We start from the raw sequence: 25791 nt of genomic DNA, 5'->3' as shown, positions 1-25791 counted from the left end.
CTGTTACTCTCGGGGTGAAAACCTGAGGTGAGGCTGACCGAGACCCCCAGACGTGAACTGGGGACCCCGATCAGACACTATATCCTCAGGCACCCCATAGTGCCGGAAGACGTGTGTAAACAGGGCCTTAGGGAGACCAGGCAAAGGGAGGAGATGACAGGACTTAGAAAAACGATCCACAACAACCAGGATCGTGGTGTTACCCTGTGAAGGTGGAAGATCGGTTAGGAAATCCACCGACAGGTGCGACCATGGCCGTTGTGGAACTGGTAAGGGTTGAAACTTACCTCTGGGCAGGTGTCTAGGAGCCTTGCACTGGGCGCACACTGAGCAGTAGGACACACAAACCCTCACGTCCTTAGCTAAAGTGGGCCACCAGTACCTGCTATCAAGACAGCGCACCGTCCAACCTATCCCAGGATGACCAGAGGAGGGTGACGTGTGGGCCCAATAGATCAGTTGGTCGCGAACAGCAGACAGAACGTACAGACGCCCAGCTGGACACTGAGGAGGAGAGGGCTCTGCACGTGACGCCCGCTCAATGTCCGCGTCCAGCTCCCACACTACCGGCGCCACCAAACAAGAGGCTGGGAGTATGGGAGGAGGATCCATGGACCGCTCCTCTGTGTCATACAGCCGGGACAGTGCGTCTGCCTTAACTTCTTTGGGATAGGGGGCAATATTCTCACTTTTGGATGAATAGCGTTCCCAGAGTGAACTGCCTCCTACTCAGTCCCAGATGCTAATATATGCATATTATTATTAGTATTGGATAGACAACATTCTGAATTTTCTAAAACTGTTTGAATGATGTCTGTGAGTATAACAGAACTCATATGGCAGGCAAAAACCTGAGAAAAAATCCAAACAGGAAGTGGGAAATCTGAGGTTTGTAGTTTTTGAACTCACCCCTATTGAATATTGGTTATGTTGCACTTCCTAAGGCTTCCACTAGAAGTCAACCGTCTTTTGAATGTTGTTTCAGGCTTCTACTGTGATGTGGGACCGGAGGGGAGCTCTTTGAGTCAGTGTTCTGCCTACAGCGTCGTTCTCATTCCCGCACTTTCACTTGAGAGGTAGCTGTTGTTCCATTGCTTTTCTACAGACAATGGAATTCTCCGGTTGGAACATTATTGAACTTTTCTGATAAAAACATCCTAAATATTGATTCTATACTTAGTTTGACAAGTTTATTTGACCTGTAATATAACTTTTTGAACGTTTGGTCCGAATGGAACAGATCGGGCATTTGGATTTGTTTACCAAATGCCCTAACAAAAGAAGCTATTGGACATAAATGATGGACATTATCGAACAAAACAAGCATTTATTGTGGAACCGCGATTCCTGGGAGTGCATTCTGATGAAGATCAAAGGTAATTGAATATTTATAATGCTATTTATGAAAAATGTTGACTACCCAACATGGCGGATATTTCGCTGGCTGGTTTGGGCTCTGAGCGCTGTTCTCAGATTATGCTTTTTCCGTAAAGTTTTTTTGAAATCTGACACAGCGGTTGCATTAAGGAGAAGTGTATCTATATTTCCATGTCTAAAAATTGTATTTTCATCGACATTTATAATGAGGATTTATGTGAATTCATGTGGCTCTCTGCAATATCAAAATATTCCATGTTTTGGAACTACTGAACGTAACACACCAATGTAAAATAAGATTTTTGAATATAAATATGAACGTCACTGAACAAAACATACATGTATTGTGTAACATGAAGTTCTATGAGTGTCATCTGACTAAAGATCATCAAAGGTTACTGATTTAATTTGATCTCTATTTGTGCTTTTTGTGACTCCTCTCTTTGGCTGGAAAAATGGCTGGGTTTTTGCTGTGAGTTGGTGGTGACCTAACATAATCGTTTGTGGAGCTTTCGATGTAAAGCATTTTTTAAATCAGACACTGGCTGGATTAACGAGAATTATATCTTTAAAATGGTGCCTAATAATTTATGAGATTTCTGTTGATTTGTATTTGGCGCCCTGCAATTTCATTGGCTGTTGGCGGAACCCCAGTCCTAGACAGGTTAACGTTCTGGGAGCCTGGTCTGTAAGAGAGGGTAACACACAAAACGTGGCCCACCTTGCCTGGCGAGGATTCAGTCTCCTCACTTCCCGGATGTACTCCAGATTGCAATGGTCAGTCCAGATGAGAAAAGGGTGTTTAGCCCCCTCAAGCCAATGTCTGCACACCTTCAAAGCCTTGACGACAGCCAACAGCTCCCGGTCCCCCACATCATAGTTTCGCTCCGCCGGACTGAGTTTCTTCGAAAAGAAGGCACAGGGGCGGAGTTTCAGTGGCGCACCCGAGCGCTGAGAGATCACTGCTCCTATCCCAGCTTCGGATGCGTCCACCTCCACTATGAAGGCAAAGAGGGATCCGGATGAGCCAACACAGGAACCGAGGTAAACAGAGCCTTCAGGTGCCTAAAAGCCCTGTTTGCCTCAGCTGACCACTGCAAGCGCACCGGGCCACCCTTTAGCAGTGAGGTAATGGGAGCAGCAACCTGACCAAAACCCGGTAGTAGTTGGCAAACCCTAAGAATCGCTGCACCTCCTTTACCGTGGTGGGAGTCGGCCAATTACACACGGCTGCAATGCAGTCACTCCATCTCCACTCCTGACGTGGAAATCCGATGCCCTAGGAAGGAGACGGACTGTTGGAAAAACAAGCATTTCTCAGCCTTGACGTACAGGTCATACTTCAACAGGCGACCAAGCACTCTGCGCACCAGGGACACAAAGCTCGGCGCGTGTAGCGGAGTATATCAGAATGTCATCAATATACACCGCAACACCCTGCCCGTGCAGGTCTGCCCGTGAAAATCTCGTCTACAAAAGAATGGAAGACTGATGGAGCATTCATCAACCCATACGGCATGACAAGGTACTCGTAATGCCCTGATGTGGTACTAAATGCCGTCTTCCACTCGTCTCCCTTCCGGTTACGCACCAGGTTGTACGCACTCATGAGATCCAGTTTAGTGAAGAAGCGCGCCCCGTGCATTGACTCAATCGCGTAGCGATAAGAGGTAGCGGGTAACTGTACCTCACTGTGATTTTATTGAGACCTCTAATCAATGCACGGGCGCAAACCTCCATCCTTCTTCACAAAAAAGAAACTAGAGGAGACGGGTGAAATGAAGGGCCGAATGTACCCCTGACGCAGGGATTCTGAGATATATGTCTCCATAGCCACCGTCTCCGCTTGCGACAGGGGATACACGTGACTCCTGGGAAGTGCAGTGTTTACCAGGAGATTTATTGCACAATCCCCCCCCGTCGATGGGGTGGTAATTGATTCGCCTTTTTACAGAAGGCAAGAGCCAAATCAGCATATTCTGGGGGGATGCGCACGGTGAAGACCTGGTCTGGACTTTCCACCGTAGTAGCACCAACAGAAACCCCTAAACACCTACCTGAGCACTCTCGCAACCACCCCTTGAGAGCCCTCTCTGGCCAATAAACAGTAGGTTTATGACAAGCTAACCAGGGTAGGCCCAGCACCACGGAATACGCAGGAGAATTCAGGCCGTGCCTGAATCTAATAGCATCTTATGCTGGGAACGTGGGGAAAATTTAGGAAAAGTGACAAACATATGTGCAACAGAGGGCTCTGGATGAGAATGGTGCCTACTCACCTGGGGTGACGCCAGAGTGCTCTGCCTGCTGCCTCGATTCCCAGAGGAACCAACCCGGCACCGACCAGCAGTATGACCTCTGCGACCACATATGGTGCACGAGCGGGAACCCCCTCCGGTCTCCCTGCGCACCGTCCCACCCAACTCCATGGGTACAGGAGAGAGGGTGCGGGAGGATGGAACAACCAGACGCCGATCTAAACGTCCACGAGTAGCCAGCATGTTGTCGAGCCGGATGGACAGGTCCACCAGCTGGTCGAAGGTGAGGGCGGTGTCTCTGCAGGCCAGATCCCGACGGACGTCCTTGCGTCGACTACAGCGGTAATGGTCGATCAGGGCCCTGTCGCTCCATCCAGTGCCGGCAGCCAGGGTCCTAAACTCCAGAGCAAACTCCTGGGCGCTCCTCGTCTCCTGCCTCAGATGGTAGAGGCGCTCACCCGCCGCTTTGCCTTCGGGTGGGTGGTCGAATACTGCTCGGAAATGGTGGGTGAACTCCTCAAAATGGTCCAACGCCACATCCTCTTCTCCACACACAGCGCTGGCCCACTCCAGGGCTTTCCCGGTGAGACACGAGATGAGGGCGTAACTCATCTTACGGTCCGATGGAGCTGGGTGGACCATGGCCAGGTACAGGCTTAGTTTTAGGAGGAAACCCTGGCAACCGGCAGCATCTCTGCCGTACCCCTGTGGCATGGATAGATGGATCCTGCTGGGTTCAGGCGGGAAAGGGGCGCTCAGGGGAGACCCAGGTTGTGCTGGTGGAGGCGCTGGAAAAATGGATCAATGATGGCTAGAAGACCGGTGACATCAACCGCCGAGCACCGCCCGAACAAGGAGAGGCATCGACTTCGCAGAAGTCGTGACAAGAACATGAATCGACAAGAACAGATAAAGGACATAACTATATAAATGTATAATTTTGGAGATTCCTCATGTCTTACTCATTGGTAGGAAGAAGTTTGGTCCAAATCGGATGTTGGTTACTATATTTATTGAATATTATCTGAATCCTATAAATTAAAATGGCCAATATGGGTGCAATCAATTAGATACATTTTTCTGAGATAAAATTTAATTTCAACAAGATAATGTTTCATTAATGCCAATCTTACCTCTTAACTTTAGAAACAATTTATCATGGCTTGCAGAAATAACAATGGTGCCGGAGGGGAGGGCTGCCGTTTTACGTGCTACTAACCAACTGTGCTATTTTGTTAGTTTTTTCACATTGTTTGTAACTTATTTTGTATATAAAGTTGCTGCTACCGTCTCTTATTACCAAAAAATAGCTTCTGGACATCAGAACAGCAATTACTCACCTAGAACTGAACAAAGATTTTTATTTAATGAGTCCAACCCAAATGATATACTGCTTTCCGGAGACCAGGCCCAAATGGGTTTTCTGTGCATCAGCAGGACAGAGCAGCTACGTCTGTCAATAACAGTTGGTTCGCAATGTCTAATATTAAATAAGTCTTGAGGTATTGCTCGCCTAAGGTAGAGTACCTCATGATAAGTTGTAGACCACACTATCTACCAAGAGAGTTCTCATCTGTTATTCGTAGTCATCTATTTACCACCACAAACCGATGCTGGCACTAAGACCGCACTCAACGAGCTGTATAAGCAATAAGCAAAGAAGAAAATGCTCCATGTCTGAGTCTGTAATACCAACATATTTCAAGGAGACCACTAAAGTCCCTGTGCCCAAGAACATGAAGGTAACCTGCCTAAATGACTACCGCCCCATAGCACTCACGTCGTTAGCCATGAAGTGCTTTGAAAGACTGGACATGGATCACATGAACACCATCATCCTGGAAACCCTAGACCCACTCCAACCGCCCCACTAGAGCGACAGATCTGAGAGCGACTCAATCTCAATCACACTCCACACTGCCCTTTCCCACCTGTACAAAAGGAACACCTATGTGAGAATGCTGTTCATTGACTACAGCTCAGCGTTCAACACCATAGTGTCCCGAAAGCTCATCACTAAGCTAAGGACCCTTGGACTAAACACCTTCCTCTGCAACTGGATCCTGGACTTCCTGGTGATAAGGGTAGGCAACAACACATCTGCCACACTTATCCTCAACACCAGGGCCACTCAGATGTACATACTTAGTCCTTTCCTGTACTTCCTGTTCACTCATGACTGCATGGCCAGGCACGACTCCAACACCATCATTAAGTTTGCTGACGACACAACAGTGGTAGGCCTGATCACGACAATGATGAGAGCCTATAGAGAGGAGGTCAGAGACCTGGCTTTGTGGTGCCATGACAACAACCTCTCCCTCAATGTGAGCAAGACAAAGGAGATGATCGTGGACTACAGGAAAATGAGGGCCGGACACGCCCCCATTAACATCGGCGGGGCTGAAGTGGAGCGGGTTTCCAGAACCTCTAAAAGTTCCACAGCTGCACCATCAAGAGCATCCTGACCGGTTGCATCCCCGCTTGATATGGCAACCGCTCGGCATCCGACCGTATGGCACTACAGAGGGGAGTGCGTAGGGCCCAATACATCACTGGGTCCAAACTTCATGCAATCCATGACCTCTATGGCAGGTGGTGTCAGAGGAAGGCCCTAAAAATTATCAAAGACTCCAGCCATCCTAGTCATAGACTGTTCTCTCTGCTACCGCACGGCAAGCGGTACCAGAGCACCAAGTCTAGGTCCAAAAGGCTCCTACCAAAACAGCTTCTACCCCAAAGCTATACAATTAATCAAATGGCCACCTGGACTATTTACATTGACTTCCTTTGTTTTTACACTGCTGCTACTTGTTGTTTATAATCTATGCATAGTCACTTTAACCCTACCTACATGTACAAATGATCTCGACTAACCTTTACCCCCTGCACATTGACTCGGTACCGGTTCCCCCTGTATATAGCCTCATTATTGTAATGTAATTTTCTTGTGTTACTTTTAAAAAAAATAGTTTTGTTTATTTAGTAAGTATTTTCTTAACTCTATTTCTTGAACTGCATTGTTGGCTTGTAAGTACACATTTCATGGTAAGGTACCTGTTGTACCTGTTGTATTCAACGCTTGTGACAAATAAAATTAGATTTGATTTGACATGGAACGACTCTTGCATGATTTCTACTTAAGTTTAGCTAAGAGTGTGTGTGTGTGTGTGTGTGTGTGTGTGTGTGTGTGTGTGTGTGTGTGTTTTCACCGCCACACATGTTTTTCCTTGAAAGTCATTCCCTGAAATGACAACACTCCGTTTGTCCTTTGACTAATGGCTGTTGGATGGTGATTCTTTTTTTTGACAGGCGTCCCTGCTTCCCTCTGTACAAAGTCCTGTGCTGTCTTAGATGTTCTGACTACATCTTGTTTAGTGGTTGGGGTTTGTATACTGCATACCATAACACATTTCCTTGGTTTATTTATATACCCTGGACAAAAATATAAACGCTAATATATGGATTTTTTTATGCATCTGTTGTTTAAAGATACCTTAAAAACAAGGTTTGTGGTGAAAACCAGTCAATATGTGGTGCGACCATCATTTGCCTCATGTAGCATGACACATCTCCTTCGCATAGAGTTGATCAGGCTGTTGATTGTAGTCTGTAGAATGTGGTCCCACTCCTCTTCAATGGTTATGCAAAGTTGTTAGATATTGGCAGGAACTGGAACACGCTGTCGCGCACGTCGATCCAGAACATTCCAAACGTGCTCAATGGATGACCTGTCTATTGCGTACGAGGCCATGAAAGAACTGGAATGTTTTCAGCTTCCAGGAATTGTGTACAGATCTTTGCAACATGGGGCCGCATTATCATGCTGAAACAGGAGGTGATGGCTGGATAAATGGCACAACAATGGGTCTCAGGATCCCGTCACGGTATCTCTGTGCATTCAAATGGCCATCGAAAATATGCAATTGTTTTCATTGCCCGTAGCTTAAGCCTGCCCATACCATAACCCCACCGCTACCATGGGGCACTCTGTTCACAATGTTGACATCAGCAAACTGCTCGCCCACACAGCGCTATTTGCCCGGTACAGTTGATTCTGGGATTCTTCTGTGAAGAACACACTTCTCCAGCATGCCAGTGGCCATCGAAGGTGAGCCCACAGAAGTCGGTTATGACACTGAACTGCACTCAGGTCAAGACCCTGGTGAGGACGACGAGCACGCAGGTGAGCTTCCCTGAGACGGCTTCTGACCGTTTGTACAGAAATACTTGAATTATGCATACCCATTTTTATTCACATTCCTGCAGTCAGCATGCCAATTGCACGCTCTGTGGCACTGTGTTGTGTGACAAAGCACATTTTAGAGTGGCCTTTTATTTTCCCCAGCACAAGGTGCACCTGTGTAAGGATTATGCCTTTTAATCAGCTTCTTGATATGCCACACCTGTCAGGTGGATGGATTATCTTGGCAAAGTGAAATGCTCACTAACAGGGATGTAAACAAATTTGTGCACCAAATTTGACAAAAATACGATTTTTGTGTGTATGGAAAAATGTAGGGATCTTTTATTTCAGCTCATAAAACACGAGACCAAAGCTATACATGTTGCGTTTATATTTTTGTTCAGTGTATTTGATACATATACATTTTACACACATTTGACATGCATGGTGCATTTTTACACAGTAGTTAAATAATTAAGATATTGTTTTTTAAATATACAGTGCATTCGGAAAGTATCCAGACCAATTGTGTCACGCCCTGACCTTAGAGAGACGTTTTATTTCTCTATTTGCTGAGGTCAGGGTGTGATGTGGGGGGGCATTCTATGTTTTGTATTTCTTTGTATTTGGCCGAGTGTGGTTCGCAATCAGAGGCAGCTGTCTATCGTTGTTCATACTTAGGTAGCCTTTTTCCCACCTATGTTGTGGTATTTTTGTACAGCTCTTGTAGCCTAAGGAACGGTACGTTCATTTTGGTTTCACTTTGTTATTTTGTTGCTGGTTCTCATTTAAATAAATATGATGACCACAAATTACACTGCGCATTGGTCTCCTTCAAACAACAATTTCCACATTTTGTTATGTTACAGCCTCATTCTAAAATTGATTAACTTCTTGGCGCACCAATCCCGTTAGCGGGATCATTTTCGTCAACATCCGCTGAATTGAAGAGCGCCAAATTCAAATTTATTTACAAAAAATATTTAATTTTCATGAAATCATAAGTGCAATATAACAAAACACAGCTTAGCTTGTTGTAAATCCACCTGGCGTGTCAGATTTCAAAAAAGCTTTACAGCAAAATCTATCCAAGTGTTTATGTTAGGACATCTCTCTCAGCAGACAAAACATTACAAACAGCTAGCAGCAAAGTAGATTGGTCACGAATGTCAGAAAAGCAATAAAATGAATCGCTTACCTTTGATGATCTTCTGATGTTTGCACTCACGAGACTCCCAGTTACACAATAAATGTTCCTTTTGTTCGATAAAGATTATTTTTATATCCAAAAACCTCCATTTGGTTGGCGCGTTTTGTTCAGAAATCCACAGGCTCGTGCAGGTCATGACGGGCAGACGAAAATTCCAAATAGTATCCGTAAAGTTCGTAGAAACATGTCAAACATTTTTTATAATCAATCCTCAGGTTGTTTTTACAATAAATAATCGATAATATTTCAACCAGACCGTAGCTTTTTCAATAGGATAGAGAGAGAAAATGTCTGCTCCAAGCTGTTGCGCATGCAAAACTCTGCTGGTACCCAGCTATGCACTGACGCGATGTGATCGTTCTCGCTAAATTTTCAGAGTAAAAGCCTGAAACTATGTCTAAAGACTGTTCACACCATGTGGAAGCCATAGGGAAAGGAATCTGGTTGATATCCCTTTAAATGGAGGGAAGGCATGCAATGGAATTGGTTTCTTGAGGAGGGGAGCGACTCGGGCCACTTTGAAGTCAGAGGGGATGCAGCTAGTATGAGTTGATGAGGGAAGTGAGGAATGGTAGAAGTTCTCCAGAGATGGTTTTCAGATAGGAGGATCAGATGGGGTTGAGCGGGTAGGTTGTCGAGCGGCCAGACCGCGCTATTCACAGGATTTAATCTGGAGAGAGAGGTGAGAAAGATAAAGGTTAGTTCTGTGTGAGTGAGACCAGTGGACTCAGGCTGAGTGAATGAGTAGTGGATGTTGTCAACTTATTTTTAAAGTGGTTGACAAAGTCGTCCACAGAGAGGGAGGGAGGGGTAGGAGGTGGACGATTAAGGAGAGAAAGGAGAAGGTGGAAAATAGTTTCCTAGGGTTAGAGACAGAAGCTTGAGTGATAGAAAGGGGCTTTAGCAGTGGATACAGAGGAAGTGAAGGTAGAGAGAAGGGTGTGAAAGGATGATAGGTCCTCCAGAAGTTTTGTTTTCTTCCATTTTCGCTCAGCTGCCCGCAGCCCTTTTCTGTAAGCTCGCAATGAGTCACAGCCACAGAGCAGGAGGGAAGGGGAGAACCGGCTGGGGGGAAAGGGGATAGTGCAAGTCATAAGATGTGGAAAGCAATGAGGGGAGGGTCAAAGAGGCAGAATCAGGAGACAGGAGGGAAAATGATTTAGCAGAAAGGAAAGATGATAGGATAGAGAGGAAATAGTAGTGGGAGAGAGAGAGCAAAGATTACGGTGGCGCATGACCATCTGGGTAGGGGCTAAGTGGTTAGGGTTGGAGAAAAGGGAGACAGAAATTGAATGAAAAAAGTGATCAGAGACCTGGAGGGGGGGTTTGCATTGAGATTAGTGGGAAAACAGCCTCTAGTAAAGATGAGGTCAAGCGTATTGCCTGCCATGTGAGTTGGAGGGGATTAGAAAATGGTGAGGCCAAAAGAGGCAAGGAGAGGAAAGAGAGAGTTGGAAAGAAATGAGTCGAAGGCAGACGTCGGGAGGTTGAACTCGCCAAGTACGAAGAGCGGTGAGCCATCGTCAGGAAATTAGCTTATCAAGGTGTCAAGCTCATTGAGGAACTCTCCAAGGGCACCTGGTGGGCAATAGATGACAACAATGTTAAGCTTGAGTAGACACGTGACAGTGACAGCATAGAATTCAAATGAGGAGATGGACAGTTGAGAGAGGGAGAAAAGAGAAAATCTCCACTTCGGAGAAATGAGTAGACCTGTGCCACCTCCGAGACGGTCAGATGCTCTTGGACTGTGAGACAAAACGTAGTCAGATGAAGAGAGAGCAGCTGGAGTAGCAGTGTTCCCTGGGGTGATCATGTCTCTGTCAGGGCCAAAAAGTCAAGGGACTGAAAGGCAGTATAGGCTGAGATGAACTCAACGTTCTTGACCGCAGATCAAATGCTGGCAGAGACACGGAATTCCACATGGGTTGTGCGTGCAGGGTACAATAAACTAGAAGGGTTGTAGCCAAGGAGTGGGGAGTGTCTGTATAGCCTACAGGGAGAGGAGCATACAGGTATAGAAAACACACATAGTTGCCCAAGCTAAAAAGGAGCAAACCTTTTATTGTCTGAATAACTAGGTAAGATACTCAAGTGAGAGAGGGGTGAGGAGCCTTCCTGTCTTTCCTTCCTCCAATAACTTCACAGAACTGTCTTTGTTTCGGCGACGGTTTTAGTTTTGCAGACGAGACTGCCATTGACATGACCAGCGCTTGCTTACAGCTGCCGCTGAGAAACCAGGGTAGACTGAAGTACAAACACTTATGTATGATTGCCTATGAGATGTGAAGCCACTCCCCCTTCAATACAGCCACTGATTACTGAAACAAGGCACAAATTGCCCTGCCCCTGGTTGATGTGTCAACAAATTTCTGTAAGTTAACAGCAGTCAGCCGTTCACACACAGAGTAGGCTACTGGGAAGACAGGCAGGACTTAAAGTAAATGGGCCTAGCTATCGAAAAGACAGTACTGAACAACAGATACATATCACTCCTGGAGATATCAGGAGTCCTCTAGCTATAGAATGATATCAGTTTGACCACGTAGCTGGAAAGGTCTCCTTTTTCCTCGTCAATATTCTCATGTTTTGTCTCATTAGGTTTTCTCATGTTCTTTCGTCTCATTGGGTTTTCTCATGTTGTTTTGTCTCATTAGGTTTTCTCATGTTTTGTCTCATTAGGTTTTCTCATGTTGTTTTGTCTCATTAGGTTTTCTCATGTTGTTTCGTGGAGTGGCAGATAATCTAGTGGTTAGAGCGTTGGTCTAGTAACCGGAAGGTTGCAGGGTCGAAGCTGAGCTGACAAGAAAAAAATCTGTCGTTCTGCCCTTGAACAAGGCAGTTAACTCACTGTTCCTAGGCCGTCATTGAATATAAGAATTTGTTCTTACCTAGTTAAATAAAGGTAAAATAAAAAATTAGGTTCTCTTATTGTTTTGTCTCATTAGGTTTTATTGCTAGTCCAATTCATCTTCAAAAGGCTGCAACTTTGTTTCCAAAAAGTGAATTGTGTTATCTTGTTCGTTCATGTGCACGCCTTGTTTGTGCGTGTCTGACACGGTAGCCTGTACATTATTTTCGAGCAAATCTACTTTTGTAAAAACAGATTGTAGAAGTTTGTTTGTTTTGGTGTGCATTGACAGCATTTTAGCTATGTTTTCCTGGATAGCCCTTAACGATAACCCCCCAAAAAACAATCAATGCAGCAGTGGGAACAGAGCAGGGAACTGACAAATAAAGGGGAGGAAATGAACAGGAGATAAGTGAGTCCAGGTGAGTCCAATAACGCTGATGCGAGTGACGAGAGAAGGCAGGTGTGGGTGATGGATGGCAGGAGTGCATGATGCAGGGTAATCTGGCGTCCTCAAGCGCCAGGGGGAGGGAAGAGCGGGAGCAGACGTGACAGTACCCCTCCCTCTTGGGACGCCACCCAGCGTCCCACCTGGGCGAACCGGTCGAGACATGGGCACAGGGCAAGCCGGATGGGGCGTGAAAGCCCGGGGAACCAGCAGGAGCGTGAGAGCCTGGCGAGCCGGTTTGGCATGGGAGCCTGACGATCCGACTGGGGCCGGAGTGCATGATGCAGGGTAATCTGGCGCCCTCAAGCGCCAGGGGGAGGAAGAGCGGGAGCAGACGTGATAATCTTGCAGGATTCATCAGCTGGAATTGAAAGACTTGTTGCCATGTCCCTTTCTCTGCGAATAGTCATTCTAATGGAATCCAGAAAGATCAAAACCCTGTCCTCAAACTTTTAGATCAAAACCCTGTCCACAAACTTTTAGATCAAAACCCTGTCCTCAAACTTTTAGATCAAAAGGTGCAAAGTTATGGGCAAAGACACAAAACATCCACATTAAATAACATGTAAAACAACCACTTTTTATGCAGTATTAAGTTACCATCCTTACAAACTACTTAATGTAAATGTACATTAGTGTATTGTACATAGGCTGGTCATCTAGGTTTGTAGCTGTAGACTTTCCTTCAGCATGAAGAAAAAACAATGCACGATACAGTAATTGAGTACATTGAGACATCAAGTGGTTTGTGACAATGTGATGTGATCATGTGGCTCAGTTGATAGAGCATGGCATTTGTAATGCCAGGGTTGTGATTTTTGATTCCCACAGGTGACCAGTATGTAATTGTATGCACTCACTACTGTAAGTTGCTTTGGATAAGAGTCTACTAAAATGGAAAAGGAATGAATAGACCATTTCAGTTTTCACATAGAAATAAGTTGTATTTGAAGAAACTAGAAAACGTATATCAACGTACAAGTATTTTTATAGTCCACAAGTATAATCAGATTAACAGTTTTGTACAGATAATTATCAGACTCAAGTTACAAATGCTGGTAAACACTCAAATACATTTAGTTTTAATAATAAATCTCACAAAAGTTGTGCACTGGCCCTTTACTAGTTCTGTATTAGCAGACTGATTCAGACGTCTTCAGCGCAAGCAATTTTATTTATTCTGCAACCCCTGACCCCCCCCTCTCCCCAGTCAAAAATCGCAGCACACCCACCCCCAAACTACTTCCTGCAGCTATAGGAGCTACTCACTCCCCATGCATCCTACTGGTACACGCATCCGCCTCCGAGTCTTGGAGCCGAGTGCCGAGTGCTTTTTGTTGACATTTAGACTGAAAGCATCTGATCCAGCCGATCTCATGAGAGTGGTTTCTCTGCTATGGTTTAGCTTTTGCATTGTCACTGAAACTTTCCCGGAGGCCCCCGTTGGCGAAGTACCTGCCACAAGGGTGCAACCTCCACAGTCCCACCGGGGGTTACAGCTAACAGCATTAGGACTGCACCAGGCACCATGCTATTTATGCATGAAGTAGAAACTCTTGAAGTAGCCAAGACACGCTAATAAAAAAAACCACCTGTGGTTCAATTCTTTCTCTTCAACCATTTTTATCATTACAAAGTGCAATCGTGTCACCATCTTTATTCAACTCACACTTCTCCTCTGTGTATAATATGAGGGGATCTTGAGGACTGCTACTGGGAAGCCCAGTATTAACACCATCAGCAATGACACACAGTATCTATCAACACTAATGAGGAGTCGATGTCCGCAGCATCAACGGTATAGAATCCCGGCACACGTGACCAACCCTCCTCTCTATCACTCTATTTATAGTCCACGGCAGAGAACACTGTTGTTCTTCGAAGGCTTTACCCTTGAAATATGATGACTTTGTTGTTTTTAAATTCCGTGTCAGTTGACTTTGTGATACTATAATGGGTGAGCAGCATCCACTTTGGCTCAGGGTGCCTGTGTTGGAATGTGCTGAGTTGTGGCTTTGATGGGTGGAATAAAGACTGGCCCTGGTGAGAGCTGAAGGTAACCTGAGCAATGGGTGTTTTGTCCCCTGTCCCCTCTCTACTTCCCAGGCTGCTTGTGTTGCCAGGTCTGATCTGTCTATTCTAATGGACTGCTTGGGTTGCCAGGTCTGATCCATCTATTCTTATTGACTGCTTGGGTTGCCAGGTCCGATCCATCTATTCCAAAGCTTCAATCAAGATCCCAGAATTGACCTGTGCAGGAGTCCACGAAGACAGAATTCATCAAATAAAAAAATCAAATAAGATTTTATCAGTCGTGTGTGTCGAAAACAACAGCTGTAGACCTTACAGTGAAATGCTTACTTACAAGTCCCTAACCAACAATGAGGTTTAAAAAAAAATCTGGATAAGAATAAGAAATAAAAGTAACAAATAATTAAAGAGTAGTAACAATAGCGAGACTATATACAGGGGGGTACCGGTACGGAGTCAATGTGCTAGTTGATGTGCTAGTCAATGGGTTAGTGAGGTAATATGCAAAGATGATAACAGAGAGTAGTAGCGGTGTAAAAGAGGGGTGGTCAATGCAAATAGTCTGGGTAGCCATTTGATTAGATGTCCAGGAGTCTTATGGCTTGGGGGTAGAAGCTGTTTAGAAGCCTCTTAGACCTAGACTTGGTGCTCTGGTACCGCTTGCCGTATGGTAGCAGAATGTACCGTCTATGACTAGGATGGGTGGAGTCTTTGGCAATTTTTAGGGCACGGTGTCAGAGGCACACCAAGGAACACACACCAAGGAACTTGAAGCTCTCAACCTGCTCCACTGCTGCCCCGTCGATGAGAATGGGGGCATTCCTCTTTTTCCTGTAGTCCACAATCATCTCCTTTCGTCTTGATCACTTTGAGGGAGAGGTTGTTGTGCTGGCACCACACGGCCAGGTCTCTGACCTCCTCCCTATAGGCTGTCTCGTTGTTGCTAGTGATCATGCATACCACTGTTGTGTCATCGGTAAAATGAATGATGGTGTTGGAGTCGTGCCTGGCCGTGCAGTCATGAGTGTACAGGGAGTACAGGATGGGACTGAGCACAGGAGGGGCCTGAGGGGCCCCTGTATTGAGGGTCAGCATGTCGGATGTGTTGTTAACTACCCTTACCACCTGGGGGTGGCCTGTCAGGAAGTCCAGGACCAGTTGCAGAGGGAGGTGTTTAGTCCCAGGGTTCTTAGCTTATTGATGAGCTTTGACGGCACGATGGTGTTGAACCCTGAGCTGTAGTTAATGAATAGCATTCTCACATAGGTGTTCCCTTTGTCCAGGTGGGAAAATAAAGTGCAATAGAAATTGCATCATCTGTGGATCTGTTGGGCCGGTATGCAAATTGCAGTGGCTCTGGGGTTTATGGGATAATGGTGTTGATGTGAGCCATGACCAGCCTTTTGAAGCACTTCATGGCTACAGACGTGAGTGCTACGGGTCAGTAGTCATTTAGGCAGGTTACCTTAGTGTTCTTGGGCACAGGCACTATGGTGGTCTGCTTGAAACATGTTGATATTACAGACTCGGACAGGGAGAGGTTGAAAATGTCAGTGAAGACACTTGCCAGTTGGTCAGCCCATGCTCACAGTAAATGTCCTGGTAATCCGTCTGGCCCTGCGGCCTTGTGAATGTTTGAATGTTGACCTGTTTAAAGGTCTTACTCACATCGGCTGAGGAGAGCGTGATCACACAGTCTTCCAGAACAACTGGTGCTCTCATGCATGTTTCAGTGTTATTTGCCTCGAAGCGAGCGTAGAAGTAGTTTAGCTCGTCTGGTAGGCTCGTGTCACAGGGCAGCTCTTAGCTGTGCTTCCCTTTGTAGTCTGTAATGGTTTGCAAGCCCTGCCACATCCGACGAGCGTCAGAGCCGGTGTAGTACAATTCAATCTTAGTCCTGTATTGATGCTTTGCCTGTTTGATGGTTCGTTGTAGGGCATAACGGGATTTCTTATAAGCGCCAGGGTTAGAGTGCCGCTCCTTGAAAGTGGCAGCTCTAGCCTTTAGCTCAGTGCGGATGTTGCCTGTAATCCATGGCTTCTGGTTGGGGTATGTACGTACGGTCCCTGTGGGGACGACGTCATCGATGCACTTATTGATAAAGCCAATGACTGATGTGGTGTACTCCTCAATACCATCGGAGGAATCCCAGAATATATTCCAGTCTGTGTTAACAAAACAGTCCTGTAGCTTAGCATCTGCTTCATCTACCCACTTTTTTATTGATCTAGTCACTGGTGCTTCCTGCTTTAATTTTTGCTTGTAAGCAGGAATCAGGAGGATAGAATTATGGTCAGATTTGCTAAATGGAGGGCAAGGGAGAGCTTTGTGTTTTTCCCCCTCTGGTTGCACATTTAACATCGAGATAGAAATTTGGTAAAACGGATTTAAGTTTACATTCATTAAAGTCCCCAGCTACTAGGAGCGCCACCTCTGGGTGAGCGTTTTCTTGTTTGCTTATGGCGGAATACAGCTCATTCAATGTTGTCTTAGTGCCAGCCTCAGTCTGTGGTGGTATGTAAACAGCTATGAAAAATACAGATGAAAACTCTCTAGGTAGATAGTGTGGTTTACAGCTTATCATGAGATACTCTACCTCAGGCAAGCAAAAGCTCGAGACTTCCTTAGATATTGTGCAACAGCTATTATTTACAAAAATACATAGTCCGCTGCCCCATGTCTTATCAGACGCCACTCTTCTATCCTGCCGGTACAGCGTATAACCAGCCAGCTGTATGTTGATAGTGTCGTCGTTCAGCCACGACTCTGTGAAGCATAAGATATTACAGTTTTTAATATCCAGTTGTTAGTTTAATCCTACGCGTAGATCATAGATTTTATTCTCCAAAGATTGCACGTTTGCTAGCAGATTGGAAGGAAATGGGGGTTTATTCGATCGCCTACGAATTCTCAGAAGGCAGCCCGCCTTCTGGCCCCGTTTTCTCCGCCTTCTCTTCACGCAAATCATGGGGATCTGGGCCTGTTCCCGAGAAAGCAGTATATCATTTGCGTCCGGCTCATCAGTCTCTTACAAGGAGAAAAGGATTCTGTCAGTCCGTGGTGAATAAAAACGCAATTGTAATCGTAAAATCATTTTCGGTCATAAGAGACGGTAGCGGCAACATTATGTACAGCATAAGTAAAAAATAAGTTACAAACAATGCAAATAAACGAACAAAAACACAATCAGTTGGGACACGTAAAACGTCAGCCGTTTTCTCCGGCGCCATTGTTGTTACCTCATATCAATGTTTAATAGCAGGACAGAAGTACATACAAAGACAACGCTTCAAGATTTATAAAAAAAAAAAAAAATGTACCTTTATTTAACTAGGCAAGTCAGTTAAGAATGATGACGGCCTATCCCGGCCAAACCCGGACGACGCTGAGCCAATTGGGCGCCGCCCTATGGGACTCCCAATCACGGCCGGATGTGATACAGCCTGGATATATTGAGGAGTAATAATGTCATTTTAAAGATGGAATCCACATTAGGGGAAACTGCGTCACTGTCCGCCCCAGCACCTCTGTTATTGTTTTGGTTTTGTTGCCGTGTTTGTTTTTTACAGTAACTTCTTTGTTGGTGTAATATCCCAAATGGATGTGGCAGTTTCACCGTTAAGGATTCCAGTTTTAAAGAGAACTATGAAAATATTTTTCTTGTGTAATTTATGACCTTTGTCTTTACCCTTCCATGATATTATCTTTCATCTTTCATACATCTTCTCTACATATGTTTTGCCAGAGATATAAAAAAAATAGATTTAATGCCTGCAGTATATGAGTTCCTGTGCAGTTGGCAGGCAGCAGCAGGGCTGTCCAAGCACTCTGTCCTCTAGTCGAACCACTCTGTCTGTCTATGAATCAGACATAAATATGCTCCTTTAATGAACCTGAGGAGATTGTTTATTGTGCAGGACAGAGACTTAATGAACTAATAGATGTATGTTGAGGAGGTTTTTCTCAAAAATATGACTGGCCTTATGTGAACCCTATTGCTTTGTTATTAGTCTGAGTTTTATCACTACTGGGCCAATAGGCTTGACTTTGTCCTGATAGAAAAGGCAGGAGCTCCCCTGTCATCATCCAAGCTAATTTTAAATGTGGGTGGATATATACCATTAATGCTTTTTGTGTCATTGAAATGATATTGGCAAAAGTGGTGATTGGTGAAATCTAAGATGAGGGAGGATAACTTTTTTTTAAATGAGTGTGGTCTTATAACAGCATATTGGATGACTGCCATTCATATTCCATTCCCCAAGCTCAATGTAACATCACTAGGTTTAGGCTACTACATGATACTCAAATTTTCCCTGTACACATTATGAGGTTGCTACAACCTAGCCTATGAATGAAAGTTTACATGTCAAGAGAATTTTGTATAGTCAATGTGACAGAGTGTGGCTCATTCAATACCACCTTCCACACTCTTACCTGCATCTAGCTAATCTAGGGTGTAATTATTAGTCCAACAGTTGTACAGTGCCGCTTGACTTTTTCCAAATTTTGTTACGTTACAGCCTCATTCTAAAATGGGCTAAATAAAAATCCCAAAATAGTTTTGGGAAATATTTGGAAAGTTTTGCAAAACAGATACCATTATTACGTAAGTATTCAGGCCCTTTGATATGAGACTCGAAATTGAGCTCAGGTGCATCTTGTTTCCATTGATTGTCCTTGAGATGTTTCTACAATTTGATTGGAATCCACCTGTGGTAAATTCAATTGATTGGACATGATTTGGGAAGGCACACGCCTGTCTCTATAAGGTCCCACAGTTGACAATGCATATCAGAGCAAAAACCAAGCCGTGAGGTTGAAGGAATTGTCCGTACAGCTCAGAGTCCGGATTGTGTTGAGGCACATATCTGGGGAAAGGTACCAAAACATTTCTGCAGCATTGAACGTAGTGGCCTCCATCATTCTTAAATGGAAGAAGTTTGGAACCACCAAGACTCTTCTTAGTGCTAACCACCCTGGCCAAACTGAGCAATCAGGGGAGAAGGGCCATGATAAGGTGACCAAGAACCCGATGGTCACTTTGACAGAGCTCTAGACTTCCTGTGGGGAGATGGGAGTACCTTCCAGAAGGACAACCATCTCTGCAGCACTCCACCAATCAGGCATTTATGGTAGAGTGGCCAGACGGAAGCCACTCCTCAGTAAAAGGCACATGACTGCCCGCTTGGTGTTTGCTAAAAGACTCTTAAGACCATGAGAAACAACATTCTCTGGTCTGATAAAACCAAGATTAAACTCTTTATCCTTGAATGCCAAGCATCACATCTGGAGGAAACCTATCACCATCCCTACGGGGAAGCATGGTGGTGGCAGCATCATGCTGTGGGGATGTTATTCCTGTGGAAGGGACTGGGAGACTAGTCAGGATCGAGGCAAAGATTAATGGAGCAAAGTGCAGAGAGATCTTTGATGAAAACCTGCTCCAGAGCGCTCAGGACCTCAGACTGGGGCGAAGGTTCACCTTCCAACAGAACAACGACCCTAAGCACACAGCCAAGACAACGCAGGACTGGCTTTGGAACATGTCTCTGAATGTCCTTGAGTGGCCCAGCCAGAGCCCCGACTTCAACACAATCAAACATCTCTGGAGAGACCTGAAAATAGCTGTGCAGCAACGCTCCCCATCCAACCTGACAGAGCTTGAGAGGATCTGCAGAGAATAATGAGAGAAACTCCCAAAATACAGGTGTGCCAAGCCTGTAGCGTCATACCCACAAAGACTCAAGGCTGTAATCGCAGTGAAAGGTGCTTCAAGAAAGTACTGAGTAAAGGGTCTGAATCCTTATGTAAATGTGATAATTATAAAAAAACGTTTTTGCTTTGTCATTATGGGGTATTGTGTGTAGATTGATGAGGGAACACTGTAATCTATTTTAGAATAATGCTGTAATCAAGCAAAATTTGGAAAAAGTCAAGGGATCTGAATACTTTCCCGATCGCACTGTAAATGTGTGTTCTAATCCTCTCACATTTTTCCTTCGCTTATGGACTTCAGTGCACAACACATCAGCTGTATGTGACCAGGCGAAAAAAAACTTTCCTAGCTAAACCTTCATAACATGAGCGCTAACCGCTACACACAGCCTACCATTGTTATCATGTCATAGCCAACATAGCTACTAGAACTAACGTGTTAGTTAAATCGCTACTATCATGCAGTACAGTGTAGTCAGAAATCAGATTAGCAGTTATACCGGTGGGCCCCCGTGGCAATACATTTATCAAATCAAAAGCTTATCTTGACTTGAAAGAGTTCCAGTGTTGGATAGCCATAGCCAGCTAGGTAACATAGCAACCCTCTCTGTTTGAGCAAAGCGTTTGAGTAGGCTAGTAGCTGCATTCACTAGCTAACTGAAAGTGAAAGTAAAAAGAAGTACAACCAAATATCTTTACTCTTTCCCTTTCTCTCTGTCTCTCTTTCTATCTCTTGCTTCTCCTTATTGATATCAATGTACCTAGAGGAGGACAGAAGCTAGCTGTCCTCCGGCTACACTATGGTGCTACGCTACAGAGTGCTGCTGAGGCTACTGTAGACCTTAATTGCAAAACAGTGTGTTTTATTCAATTATTTGGTGACATGAATATATTTAGTATAGTTTTATCTAAAAAGGATAACTTTTTTAAAGCTTCACTATTTAAAAATAAATGTAAAAAAATTCACAGAGGATAGCCCTCCCCTTCCTTTTCTGATGATCCTCTGATTGGCAGTTGCAGTACAGGATGGTATGAAGTTTTCCACCTTTCTGCGATACAGTATAGCCCATTTTGGACTTAGCAATGTACATTGGGGTCCAAAATTGTTGACACTCTTGATAAAAAATTAGCAATAATGACTGTATAAAATAAATAATTCAAATACTGAGCTATATTGTGTAAAAAAAAGGGACATATTATTTTATACTAATAAAGTTGCTCAGAGAAAGAGACTTTGTTTAACAAGTAATCCTTTTTTTCTCTAAAGGGTTAACACCTCTAAAGATTCTAATGAATAAAAGATCAAAATCATACCCCCAAGACATGCTAACCTCCCCTGTTATTGGTAATGGTGAGAGGTTAGCATATCTGGGGGTATGATCTTTGATCCTATGTAACTTTCTCACTCATCATTATTCACGATTATCTGTAATCATGGTAGCATCCACATTAATGTAGAAGTGTTTAGAAACATATTATATTCTTATTTACAGTAAAAGTGACTCCAAAATGACTAAATACACAATTTACCATTCATTTCTATTGGGCGCAATATAATCTGAAACAGATCCAAAACGAACCGCAAATGCATCTGAAGTAACAAGTTTGTAGAGTCATAAGTTTGATGAAGTCATTGGACGTCGCTGGAGTCTCCGGACTAGGGATCGTCGCTGGAGGCTCCGGACTGGGGATCGTCGCTGGAGGCTCCGGACTGGGGATCGTCGCTGGAGTCTCCGGACTGGTGATCGTCGCTGGAGGCTCCGGACTGGTGATCGTCGCTGGAGGATCCGGACTGGGGATCGTCGCTGGAGGCTACGGACTGGGGACCGTCGCTGGAGACCTCGGACTGGGGACCGTCGCTGGAGGCTCCAGACTGAGGATCGTCGCTGGAGGCTCCGGACTGTGGCCCGTCGTTGGAGGTTCCGAACTGGGGACCGTCGCTGGAGGCTCCAGACTGAGGATCGTCGCTGGAGGCTACGGACTGGGGACCGTCGCTGGAGACCCCGGACTGGGGACCGTCGCTGGAGGCTCCAGACTGAGGATCGTCGCTGGAGGCTCCGGACTGTGGCCCGTCGTTGGAGGTTCCGAACTGGGGACCGTCGCTGGAGGCTCCAGACTGAGGATCGTCGCTGGAGGCTACGGACTGGGGACCGTCGCTGGAGACCCCGGACTGGGGACCGTCGCTGGAGGCTCCAGACTGAGGATCGTCGCTGGAGGCTCCGGACTGTGGCCCGTCGTTGGAGGTTCCGGACTGTGGCCCGTCATTGAAGGTTCCGGACTGTGGCCCGCCGTTGGAGGTTCCGGACTATGGCCCGTCGTTGGAGGTTCTGGACCGTGAAATGTTGCCTGAAGCTCTGGACTGGGAACTGTCGATGGAAGCTCTGGACTGGGAACTGTCGCCGGAAGCTCTGGACTGGGAACTGTCGCTGGAAGCTCTGGACTGTGGAGGCGCAATGGATACCTGATGCATGGTGCCGGCACTGGTGGTACCGGGCTGAAGACACGCATCTCAGGGTGAGTGCGGGGAGCGGGCACAGGATGTACTGGACTGTGGGGGCGCACTGGAGATCTGGTGTGTGGTGCCGGCACTGGTGGTACCGGGCTGGTGACACGCACCTCAGGGCGAGTGCGGGAAGCAGGCACAGGACGTACTGGACTATGGAGGCGCACTGGAGATCTGGAGCATAGAGCTGGCACAATGCGTCCTGGCTGGATGCTCACTTGAGCCCGACAAGTGCGGGCGCTAGCACAGGACGCACTGGGCTGTGCAGATGCACCGGAGACACAGTACGCACAGCCGGCGCAGGATATCCTGGTCCAAGGAGGTGTACTGGAGACCAGGAGCGCTGAGCCGGCACCATCCGTCCTGGCTGGATGCCCATTCTAACCCGGCAAATGCGAGGAGCTGGAATAGAGCGCACCGGGCTATGAATGCGAACTGGAGCGCATCACTGCATAACACTGTGTCTGACCAGTCACACGCTCCCCACGGTAAGCACGAGGAGTTGGCTCAGGTCTCCAACCTGACTCAGCCAATCTTGTGTGCCCCCCCAAAAAAACATTATTGGGGCTGCCTCTTGTGCTTCCGTGCTAAACGTGTTCCCTCGTATCGTCACCGTTCTTCTTGCGCTATCTCCCCCTGCTTCCATGGCAGGCGATCCTTTCCTGCCAATATTTCCTCCCACGTCCAGGATCCTTTACCGTCCAAAATCTCGTCCCATGTCCATGATGTCTGCTCCTCCTGAACACGCTGCTTGGTCCTTTTGTGGTGGGTTCTTCTGTCACATTCGTCGTATGAATCGGACCAAGGCGCAGCGTGGCATGCGTACATTCTTTATTATTATAAGAATGAACACTGAACAAACTAACCAAAATAACAAAACGACACGTGAAGTTATACAAATGAGTGCTGACAGGCAACTACACATAGACAAGAACCCACAAACACCAAAGGGAAATGGCTACCTAAATATGATCCCCAGTCTGAGACAACGATAAACAGCTGCCTCTGATTGGGAACAATATCAGGCCACCATAAACATACAAATACCTAGACCTACAAAATCCCTAGACAATGCAAGCCCCTAGACAATATAAAAACTAGCGTATCCACCCTAGTCACACCCTGACCTAACCAAAATATAAAGAAAACAGAGATATCTCAGGTCAGGGCGTGACACTTTGACCCCTTCCTTTTTGATTAAAAAAGTATTACTTGTTAAACAAAATCACTTTCTTTTGTGTTAGTATAAAATGTCCCAATTGTTTTGAGCACACAACATACCTCAGTATTTGATGTATTGATTTTATACAGTCATTATTGCTCATCTTTATCAAGGGTGTATTTGTGTACTCCACTGTAAAGACAATAATCATACTATAAAGATGCCCTGCTAGATCCTTATGCTAAGTATGGCATAGTATTCCCATTATGCAGTTTAGGTCATTTATCACAGCTACAAATAATCTCTACAGTAAGAGTTTGCATAATATTATTAATGTGTTGTTGTTGGTCTGGTTCACAATCAAGGATACCAATAGTTGTGGCTGAACTGTGTTGTTGGACCGTCTCTATCAATCTGTCTCTCAGTCTCTGTGTGTTTCTCTACCCATATCCTCCCACCCTCGTTGAGACATTGAGATATTGCATGTGTAGAGAGAGGTTGAGTGGCATGGCTCCTTGGTTACATGCCTGAGTGTGAATTCATCCGAGGCAAAGAGAGCTGTGTTACAGACAGATGTGCAGGGGAGGATGTCAGAATGATTTTCACTTCACCAATGAAGGAATGTGTATTCTTAGGAGCAAACCCAAGATTTTGCTATTGTCTTAAAGGCCTAGTGCAGTCCTCCAAAAAATACATTTTCTTGTGTTGTTATATTTATATTTACACGCTATGAGGTTGGAATAGTACTGTAAAATTGTGAAAATTATGATAATGCCCGTTTAGTGTAAGAAAAAAAAAAAAGACTGCCTGAAATTTCAGCCTGTTTTGGTAGGATGAAGTTTTGGCCTGCATGGTGACATCTCTGCCAGTTTTCCGCTCAGACCACTCCCATACAGTCCTTGCAAAATTCTTGCTTGAGAAATTGCTAAGAAGCTATTTTTTTATGCGAGTAAAGTCATACCGTATGAAAGAATATCACAACAGCTATGATGGAAGCAGGAAGTTTATAAATGCTTACAGATCATTTTTACATTCGACCTGATGGGATCTTTTTGTATCGGTAAAATTAAAGCTGCAATATGCAGGAATCGCTCCGCTATTTCCTGGTTGCAAAAATTCGAATAGTTCAGTATAACAAAACAAGGAAGTATCGTGTGTAGAGAATCATTGTACCATCTAAACCATTTTAAAATATATTTTCCATATCCAAAAATATAGTGTTTGAAGCTGGTGTACACAACCAAAAGTAAAACACGCAAAAGCTAAACTTAAGAACAGGAAGCACAGAAATAATGGACATAGAACATATCTACCGCTTTTTAGACTTGCTTTCAGTGACAGATCTATAACTCACATTTCTATGTGATTTTGGTCCGGTTACCCAAAAAGTTACATATGGCAGCTTTAATTATGCAAGAAACGACTTTAAATATGGAGTCACGTGATGATATGGTGTGTGGTCCTCCCACTAAGACACCATGCAATTTCCATGCAATGAAAACCATGCAATATATTAGGCTACAATTAAAATAAGTTATGATGAACTTCACAGAGTGGTGAAAGTGCACGGTGATGAGCTTGATGTGCCTTGCCAATTAATATCGAGGGTCTTATTCTTGTGACATGATGATCAATGCTGGACTTATCCATACAAATCTCATCATGTAGACTAACCTACCTGCACAACCTACCTGCACTGTATCTGCAAACTGTTGGCTAGAACGCAAGTGCCCGGACCAGAGTAGGCACGTTTGCTTTATAACACAACAGTTTTCGGTAGAGTTGAAAATGCGATGGAAACACATTGAACCTTAGATTTTTAATCGGTACATGAAAATGTTCACAAGGTCATCATGCACTGATTTTTATCCCAACAAGCCAGTTTACTGGAAACAAACATTTTCTTTATGCATATTTTAGAATATTTGCATGGAAATCTGTCGCCAATTGGATGTAAACCTAGCTAGTAAGGTACGTAATTGTTACCCAGAAATTATTTGGTATTGAGATAAAAACTGCTGCATTGGGCCTTTAACTAATCTGCCTC

At 45.1% G+C, this 25791-nt stretch overlaps 1 protein-coding gene across 2 annotated transcripts in view; it reads left to right on the top strand.

The window, feature by feature from the left end:
* Positions 1-25791, top strand: part of LOC110510203 (A disintegrin and metalloproteinase with thrombospondin motifs 2) — an 89569-nt gene that overhangs the window by 16929 nt on the left and 46849 nt on the right. The gene's annotated exons all lie outside the window — the stretch shown is intronic.

Source organism: Oncorhynchus mykiss, chromosome Y (assembly GCF_013265735.2).
Source record: "Oncorhynchus mykiss isolate Arlee chromosome Y, USDA_OmykA_1.1, whole genome shotgun sequence".
NCBI classification, from domain to species: Eukaryota; Metazoa; Chordata; class Actinopteri; order Salmoniformes; family Salmonidae; genus Oncorhynchus; species Oncorhynchus mykiss.
The sequence above is the reverse complement of the archived record's forward strand: the minus strand, read 5'-3'. Positions and strand labels throughout refer to the sequence as shown.